The following is a 10,012-nucleotide window of genomic DNA, read 5'->3' as shown; positions in this document are numbered from 1 at the left end:
TGGAAGACCGCCCCTTCGCCCGCGCCAATCCATGACCTCTGCAGTGTATCCACGGCCACTTTCAACCCTGCCCATCTTCCGATGTACAGAAAGACTTCACCATCATCTGACCGCAAAGAAAAAAACCCCAAACAGCACCTTAGTCCATTAAGGCCACATGAAGGCATGGACCATGGCAGTTTTTGTTCAACATGTGATCTCCATCCCAGCCTGCTGTATTGACAGACGAATGAATATAAATGTCCATTAAAATATTTAAGTGGTGGTAGTGGCACAACATTGTGAATGTAATTCCCACTCAACGGTACACTTAGAATTGGTTAGAACGGCAAACATCATATTATGTATACCTTGCTACAATAAAAATATGAAAAAAATTGAGTTTAATTACTATGATGTGACTTGAACGCACATAGGCATGCAGTCTTTTGTCAAATAGAGGCTGTAAAATTGAATGTTGTCTATCCATTTTCTATGTCAAGCCTTGCTAAGTTGGGCTACTATTTTTTTTTGGTCAGTTGTATCTGGTTTTGCTGTTCAACTTGTCTGGCAGTCTTCTTAGCTGGAAAGCTTGTAGGACATGAGTGTGGAGTAGACAGTTAGAGCTTTAAGTTGTTGTGTTCTGACAGATTCAACTCTACCCCGATGCAGTCTTAACATTTCTGGATAAAGTTTCCAACCTCTCCGTTGGTAAAAGCTTACCTTTAATGAATTGGGTTTTTTTTTTTAAGATTTTTATTCCTGTGGACCATTTTTAAATTCTTTATTGAATTTGTTACAATATTGCTTCTGTTTTATGTTTTGGTTTTTTGCCAGAAAGGCATGTGGGATCTTAGCTCCTCAATCAGGTATCGAACCTGCACGCCCTTCATTGGAAGGGGAAGTCTTAACCACTGGACTGAACTTCATTTGAAACAATTTTGCTAGATTGTATGTGACAGCTGTCATATCAGCGTACATTTAAAAAAAAAGACATCAGAATTGGTGAGTTTTTGTGTAGCCATTTTAATATTGAAGATGGAAGAAAAAAGCAACATTTTCGGCATATTATGATTTATTATTTCAAGAAAGGTAAAAATGCAACTGAAACACACAAAAAGATCTGTGCAGTGTATGGAGAAGGTGCTGTGACCGATCAAACATCAAAACTGGTTTGAGAAGTTTCGGGCTGGAGATTTCTCGCTGGACGATGCTCCACAGTCGGGTAGACTAGCTGAAGTTGACAGCGATCAAATCAAGACATTAATCGAGAACAATCAGCATTATACCACGCGGGAGATAGCTCACACACTCAAAATATCCAAATCAAGCGTTGAAAATCATTTTCACCAGCTTGGCCATGTTAATTGCTATGTTTGGGCTCCACATAAGTTAAGCAAAAAAACCTTCTTGACAGTACTTCCGCATACGATTCTCTACTTAAATGTAATGAAAACATTCCTTTTTTTTTTTTTTTTTTTTGGCTGTGCTGGGTCTTTGTTGTTGCGTGCAGGCTTTCTCTAGTTGCAGTGAGTGGGGGCTACTCTTCATTGCGGTGCGTGGGCTTCTCATTGCAGTGGCTCCTCTTGTTGTGGAGCATAGGCTCTAGGTGCAGGGGCTTCTGTAGTTGCAGCACGCGGCCTTCAGTAGTTGCGGCACGTGGGCTAAGTAGTTGTGGTGAGCAGGCTCAGTAGTTGCGGCTTGCAGGCTTAGTTGTCCTGTGGCACGTGGGATCTTAGTTCCCCGACCAGGGATCGAATCCGTGTCCCCTGCATTGGAAGGTGGATTCTTTACCACTGGACCACCAGGGAAGTCCCGGCTTCTCTCTCTCTCTCTTTTTTTTTTTTTATGTATGAAGATATTTATTTGAAGCATTGTCTGTAGGGCCCAAAAAACTAGAAACTAGGTAAATGCTTATTAATAGGGAAATTAGTAAATAAATTATGATCTATCCACACTGTGAATTAGACAGTATTTGGGCTTATTTAATCTAGTAGTGATTATAAGAGAGAGGGTGTGTGGAATTTTAATTACCAAGTGGTAAAGATTTGATATGGTTTTTAAAGTTTTACCTATGTGATGGTTGAAATGACATTCTGTTGTTTTAATTATCATTTCCCTGGTTAATCATGAGGGTAAGTACTTTTTAATTATATTTACTGTTTTTTTGTTTACCTCTTTTGTAAATTGTCCATATTTTTTGCACAGTTTTCTGTTCATTGTTTATCTTTTACTTTTGATTATATGACTTTTAAATTTACTTTCTATAGTAATCATTTGTTGTTTATTGCAAATATATTGCAAATCTATTTTTCCAATTTTTGGCTGGTCTACTAGTTTTATTTATATTATCTTCTATTGTAAAGACATTCTAAATTTTAATATAGCTAAATTTATCAATCATTTTTATAGTTTGGTATGTGTGTGGGTGTGTGTGTGCATGTGTGTATTCTTTAAGAAAAATTTACTTGGCACTAACAACAAAAGATCAGAAACATAAATTAAGGAACAATCCCATTTACCATCACAACAAAAAGAATAAATTACCTAGGAGTAAGACTACCTAAGGAGGAAAGACCTATACTCAGAAAACTGTAAGACACTGATGTAAGAAATCAAAGACCACACAAACAGATGGAGAGATATACCACGTTCTTGGATTGGATGAATCAATATTGTGAAAATAACTATATTACCCAAAGCAAGCTACAGATTGAATGCAATCCCTATCAAGTTACCAATGGCATTTTTCACAGAATTTGAACAAAAAATTTTACAATCTGTATAGAAACACAAAAGGCCTCGAATAGCCAAAGAAATCTTAATAAAGAAAAATGGAGCTGGAGGAATCAGTCTCCCTGACTTCAGACTATACTACAAAGCTACAGTAATCAAGACAGTATGTTACTGGCACAGAAACAGAAATATAGATCAATGGAACAGGATAGAAAGCCCAGAGATAAACCTATGCCCTGTGGCCAACTAATCTATGACAAAGGAGGCAAGGATATATAATGGAGAAAAGACAGTCTCTTCGATAAGTGGTGCTGGGAAAACTGGATGGCTACATGTAAAAGAATGAAATTAGAACACCCTAACACCATACACAAAATAAACTCGAAATGGATTAAAGGCCTAAATATAAGGCCAGACACTATCAAACTCTTAGAGGAAAACATAAGCAGAAGACTTTTTGACATAAATTGCAGCAATGTCTTTTTTGACCCACCTCTTAGAGTAATGAAAATGAAAACAAAAATAAACACATGGGACCTAATTAAACTTAAAACTTTTACATAGCAAAGGAAACCATAAACAAAACCATAAAGTCAACCCTCAGAATGGGAAAAAATATTTGTAAACAAAGCAACTGACAAGGGATTAATCTCCTAAATATACAAACAGCTTATGCAGCTCAATATCAAAAAAACAAACAACCCAATCAAAAAATGGGCAGAAGACCTAAATAGATATTTCTCCAAAGAAGACATACAGATGGCCAAAAAGCACATGAAAAGATGCTCAACATCATTAATTATTAGAGAAATGCAAATCAAAACTACAAAGAGATATCACCTCACACCAGTCAGAACGGCCATCATCAAAAAATCTACAAGCAATAAATGCTGGAGAGGATGTGGAGAAAAGGGAACCCTCCTACACTGTTGGTGGGAATGAAAATTGATACAGCCACTACGAAGAACAGTGTGGAGGTTCCTTAAAAAAGTAAAAATAGATCTACCATATGATCCAACAATCGCAGTCCTGGGCATATACCCTGAGAAAACCATAATTCAAATAGACACATGCATCCCAATGTTCATTGCAGCACTATTTACAATAGCCAGGACATGGAAGCAACCTAAATGTCCATCAACAGAGGAATGGATAAAGAAGATGTGGTATATATATACAATGGAATATTACTCAGCCACAAAAAGAAATGAAATAGTGCCATTTGAAGAGATGTGGATGGACCTAGAGACTGTCATACTGATTGAAGTCAGAAAAAGAAAAACAAATATTGTATAATATCACTTATATGTGGAATCTAGAAAAATGGTACAGATGGACTTATTTGCAAAGTAGAAATAGCGACACAGATGTAGAGGACAAACTTATGGATACCAAGGGGGAAAGGGGGGTGGGATGAATTGGGAGATTGGGATTGACATATATACACTACTATGTATAAAATAGATAACTAATGAGAACCTATTGTATAGCACAGGGAACTCTACTCAATGCTCTGTGGTGACCTAAATGGGAAGGAAATCTAAAAAAAGAGGGGATATATGAATACATATAACTGATTCACTTTGCTGTACAGCAGAAACACAACATTGTAAATCAACTATACTCCAATAAAAATTTAAAAAAAAGAAAAATTTACTTGGAGTCATTTAAAAGTGTATTGAATTTATAGAATAAATAGAAACGACATGTTACAATATTGAGACTTCCCACCTGTATGTGTTACAAATCATGCCATTAACAATTATTACTAGATCATTGTTTAATGACTAATCTGCAATACTCCCTCTGCCAACATCAGGATTTCTTGTATGTGTGGATCTAGTCTTATTTCTCTGCCTTTCCTGCGTCAGTTACTATAACTGTAACTCTCTTAGTTACTATTCACTGTTTCAGTTACTAAAGCTTTACAATAAGTCTCATATATAGAAAGGCAAGTCTCCCTAACTTGTTCTTTTCTTTTTTTTTTTTTTAAAAAAAACTGCCTTGGCTATTCTTGGCCCTTTGCTTTTCCCTGTACATTAGAATTAATTTGTTAATTTCACTAAAAACCCCTCTTGAATTGGAATTTGGAATCAGAATTTTATTGTATTTATAGAATAATTTGGGGATAACTGACTTTTAAAATATCAAATCTTTTAATCTATTTATGGGCATTCAAATTGTGCCTAATATAATTCTATACAAGCAAGGAACACGCTTATGTTTACCTCCTGTGGCCATGTATGATATCCTCCAGGGCACAGGCCCTGATACACTCGTGTCAATGGAAAAATGTAAAAAACATAACATTGAGTGACAAAAACAAAGCACAAAAGAAAATGGATAGTAAGATACCATTTAGGTCTAACTTAAAGTCTTTCAATAAAGCTTTATAATTTTATCCATAATGTTTGCAAATCTTTTATTGGATTTTCTGTAATAGTTAGGTTTGGCTACATGTAGCAGCGACTCAAAATAACAGTGACTTAAGAAATTTATTTTACGCTGAACTGAAGTTTTGAATGAGGCAATGTCTTCACTTATCTCCATAATCCAGAAGAGGAGGAAGAAACAATAACTGATAAAAGTTTCTATTGCAAGAGTAATCTGTATATATATATATATATTTTTTTTTTTCGGTACGCGGGCCTCTCACTGTTGTGGCCTCTCCCGTTGCGGAGCACAGGCTCCGGACACGCAGGCTCAGCGGCCATGGCTCACGGGCCCAGCCGCTCCGCGGCATGTGGGATCTTCCCGCACCGGGGCATGAACCCGCGTCCCCTGCATCGGCAGGCGGACTCTCAACCACTGCACCACCAGGGAAGCCCGAGTAATCTGTATTTTAATCAAAACTTTCTGAGCAAGAGTATTAACATGACAGAACTGAAAGTGATCCTAGTAACTGAATTGGAATCTTTTTTTTAAAAACAAAGTTTATTTATTTATTTTGCTGCACCAGGTCTTTAGTTGGGGCACGCAGGATCTTCTAGTTGCAGCATGTAAACTCTTAGTTGCAGCATGTGGGATCTAGTTCCCTGACCAGGGATCAAACCTGGGCCCCCTGCACTGGGAGCGTGGAGTCTTAGCCACTGGATGACCAGGGAAGTCCCTGACTTGGAACCTTAATCGTTTTATAATGAAACTAAGGAAGACAAAGGTAAGCCAGAAAGGCTTTCTTTGAAACAAATTATAGCTCATTACCTATAAAAAGGTGCACTCATTGAATCTTTTAAAATTTAATTTAATTTTTGTTTTATTTTATGTTTAGATTTAAAAACATTTTTATTTTCATTAATATTATGTCAATAATTTGAATAACAGTTTTAACATTTATTGTTAATTTATATTTTTATTTACTATGTTTATAAAAGTTTTGTATTTGAAAAAGTATATATATATTTTGTATTTGAAAACGTTTTTGTATTTAAAAATATAATTTTGTATTTATCATTTCAAATTTGAAAAGATCATTTTTGTGTTTGAAGATATAAATGCATACCACTGAAAACACCATACTTTCCTGTCCATGTGCTGACCAATTCTGGACTAAATCATTCTTTCCTGTTTTTGACTAACCAGAACTGGGACCAGGGAAATCTAGCTTAGATAATTCCTCTAGGAAATACTTGCTCCTGGTTGTAAACCAATGAAAATATCTTACTTATCAAGAACTTACTTCAAGACCTTAGTTTGTCTCTCAAGCAGCATACAGTTGGTTTTTACCTTTTAATTAGTATTTGCCTCATTATGGGACTCCAAACCTTTGTGTATGCAGTGATAATTGCTATATGCAGTCGTCTGCTAAACTTTGTTAAGCTTTTCATCTCTTGTGCATGTTTGCTCTTTCTTTTTTTTTAATTTTTATTTTATATCAGAGCACAGTTGATTAACAATGTTGTGTTAGTTTCAGGTGTACAGGAAAGTGATTCAGTTATACATGTATCTATTCTTTTTCAAATTCTTTTCCCATTTAGGTTATTACAGAATATTGAGCAGAGTTCCCTGTGCTATACAGTAGATCCTTGTTGGTTGTCTATTTTAAATATAGAAGTGTGTACATGTCAATCCCAAACTCCCAATCTATCCCTCTGCCCAACCCTTTCCCCCTGGTAACCATAAGTTCCTTCTCTAAGTCTGTGAATCTGTTTCTGTTTTGTAAATAAGTTTATTTGTATCATTTAAAAAAAAACATCATATAAGCGATATCATATATTTGTCTTTCTTTGTCTGACTTACTTCACTTAGTATGATAATCTCCAGGTCCACCTATGTTGCTGCAAATGGCATTGTTTCATTCTTTTTATGGCTGAGTAATATTCCATTGTATATATGTACCACATCTTCTTTATCCATTCATCTGTTGATGGACATTTAGGTTGCTTCCATGTCTTGGCTGTTGTAAACAGTGCTGCAATGAACATTGGGGTACATGTATCCTTTCAAACCATGTTCTTCTCTGGGTATATGCCCAGGAGTGGGATTTCTGGGTCATGTGGTAGTTCTATTTTTAGTTTTTTAAGGAACCTCCATACTGTTCTTCATAGTGGCTGTATCAATTTACATTCCCACCAACAGTGCAAGAGGGTTCCCTTTTCTCCACACCGTCTCCAGCATTTATTGTTTGTGGATTTTTTTGATGATGGCCATTCTGACTGGTGTGAGGTGATATCTCATTGTAGTTTTGATTTGCATTTCTCTAATAATTAGTGATTTTGAGCATCTTTTCATGTGCTTTTTGGCCATCTGTATGTCTTCTTTGGAGAAACGTCTATTTAGGTCTTCTGCCCATTTTTTGATTGGGTTGTTTGGTTTTTTTTTTTTTTTTCTTTTTGCGATATGCGGGCCTCTCACTATTGTGGTCTCTCCTGTCGTGGAGCACAGGCTCCGGACGCGCAGGCTCAGCGGCCATAGCTCACGGGCCCAGCCGCTCCGCGGCATGTGGGATCTTCCCGGACTGGGGCACAAACCCGTGTCCCCTGCATCGGCAGGTGGACTCTCAACCACTGCGCCACCAGGGAAGCTGGGTTGTTTGTTTTTTTGATATTGAACTGCATGAGCTGTTTGTATATTTTGAAGATTAATCCCCTGTCAGTTGCTTTGTTTGCAAATATTTTCTCCCATTCTGAGGGTTGTTTTTTCGTTTTGTCTATGGTTTCCTTTGCTGTGCAAAAGCTTTTGAGTTTAATTGTTTATTTTTGTTTTTATTTCCATTACTCTAAGAGACGGCTCAAAAAAGATATTGATGCAATTTATGTCAAAGAGTGTTCTGCCTATGTTTTCCTCTAAGCGTTTTATAGTATCTGGTCTTACATTTAAGTCTTTAATCTATTTTGAGTTTATTTTTGTGTATGGTGTTAAAGAATGTTCTAATTTCATTTTTTTACATGTAGCTGTCCAGATTTCCCAGCACCATTTATTGAAGAGACCATTTATTCCTCCATTGTATATTCTTGCCTCCTTTGTCATAGATTAATTGACCATAGGTGCGTGGGTGTATTTCTGGGCTTTCTATCCTGTACCATTTATCTATATATCTGTTTTTGTGCCAGTACCATTCTGTTTTGATGACTGTAGCTTTGTAGTATAGTCTGAAGCCAGAGAGCATGATTCCTCCAGCTCTGTTTTTCCTTCTCAAGATTGCTTTGGCTATTCGGGGTCTTTTGTGTCTCCATACAAATTTTAAGATTTTTTGTTCTAGCTCTGTGAAAAATGCCATTGGTAATTTGATAGGGATTGTATTGAACCTGTAGATTGCCTTCGGTAGTGTAGTCATTTTGACAATATTGATTCTTTTAATCCAAGAACAAGGTACATCTCCATGTGTTTGTGTTGTCTTCAATTTCTTTCATCAGCGTCTTATAGTTTTTGGAGTACAGGTCTTTTGTCTCCTTAGGTAGGTATATTCCTAAGTATTTTATTCTTTTTGATGCACTTGCTCTTTCTTTTGTTTTTGATCTTTTGCTGTATGAATTTTCTTTACTTTGCTTTTAGCTTCTCCAGTGATTTGAAAAGAACTCTGTAACTGTTTTAATTAATTTTATAATTGTTTTGGTAAGTTTCATTTTTAGCAAAAAGAACTTTTAGTCTATATTTCTCCAGTCATTAAAGTAAAAAATACAATGGTATATTTGATCTCTCCCCCCACTCCCACAAGTCATTGTGAGGATAACCTGGGTTTAGACCCACATGCCATTAAGTGACTGATTAGACATTCTACATTCTATTTTTCAGTACATGGTGGTGGTAGAATATATTACTGTTTAGTAATATTTGCAGTCTTTCCTCAGAGGGGGATTACACACTCTTGGCCTGTCAATTGATTTCAGGTGTGACCATATGACTTGCTTTGGCTAATACAATTTTGAGCAGAAGCATCCTGTGGCACTCTCAGGCAGAAACTTAAGAGCCAGCATGTGCTCTGCCATCCTCTTTTCCCTCTGTCACTGTGACTGGCATGTTCTGGATAGTTTCTGTTCCCTCAGCCTGTGTGCTGCTGGACTGAGAGTGATTATTATGCACAAAGTCCCACTGCTGATCTGCTGTGGACATATCCTGTGAGTGAGAAAAACTAACCTCAGGTTTTATAGGCCACTTAGAGTATAGGATTATTTGTTACCTCAGCATTACTTAGCTTCCCCTGACTGACACAAGGATGTTTGGAGAAGTGTCTGACAAGAATGAGTTTGCCCTCAGAAAATTAATTTAGTAAAATCTATCCACAGTGTGGTAATTGTCTACTTTGGTAGTCAAGCAAGAGACTGTAAATGTGTTCTGGAATGTCCAAGAACTGTCCTGGGACAAAGCAGTTCTGCTTCACAGGACAGAAATTAGTGGTCTCCTCAAGAGATACAGTTAGAGAGACCCTTGAGAGCCAAATATTCAGTAATGAAGGGTTTTGTCCTTGTCCTGAAGGCAGCAAGAATCTGGTAGATGGTCTTAAACACTCATTTCTTCATTCCACAAACAAGTACTGAACAATGATATGCTCATCATTAGTTTTAGTAATGGCACCAGCTGTGAGCAAAATAGTGTTCCTTCCTTGAGGCAAGATGACAAGCCATGTCCCTGACCCTGTGGTGATGCCAGCATAGCCAACTCAAAAGTCTCTGACAGGACTACTCTTGCTTGTTGCCTTAAAAGTTACTATGAGAAATTTTGGATCAACAGTTGGTGGCGTAATTCATTCCACAGGAAAGTATGGAGCTACGTGCAAGACGTGTAACACAGTCAGCTTAGAAAAACAAGATCTGAACGATTCGGGCCAATGTTCCAGTTTAGACAAGAAATATTGTAGGCT

Source organism: Grampus griseus, assembly GCF_964374135.1.
Source record: "Grampus griseus genome assembly, chromosome: 11".
Lineage (NCBI taxonomy): Eukaryota > Metazoa > Chordata > Mammalia > Artiodactyla > Delphinidae > Grampus > Grampus griseus.
Note: the sequence above shows the minus strand (reverse complement) of the source record.